Below are 284 nucleotides of genomic sequence, written 5' to 3'. Positions count from 1 at the left end.
ATGAAAGTGCTGGGGTTACCAGAGCCCCGGGACGCGGCAGTGCCACCTCCAAACCCTGTGAGGCGGTGCGTGTGGCCCCCAATCGCACCTATTCCCTGAGCCCAGGCCTCAGTCCCCCCCCTGAGGACCTGGTTCGAGTGCCCGACACCCCAGGCCGCCCGGCCCTGGCACCTCGGGCAGGAAGCACGCAGGAGCCAGGCCGCCATGCGAACTGGGCCAGGTGGTTTCACCAGGAGGAAGTTGACAGTTCAACTTCAAACATGGGCGGCGGGGCCCCGCTGCTG

This window comes from Myotis brandtii, unplaced genomic scaffold (assembly GCF_000412655.1).
Source record: "Myotis brandtii unplaced genomic scaffold, ASM41265v1 scaffold2089, whole genome shotgun sequence".
NCBI classification, from domain to species: Eukaryota; Metazoa; Chordata; class Mammalia; order Chiroptera; family Vespertilionidae; genus Myotis; species Myotis brandtii.
The sequence above is the reverse complement of the archived record's forward strand: the minus strand, read 5'-3'. Positions refer to the sequence as shown.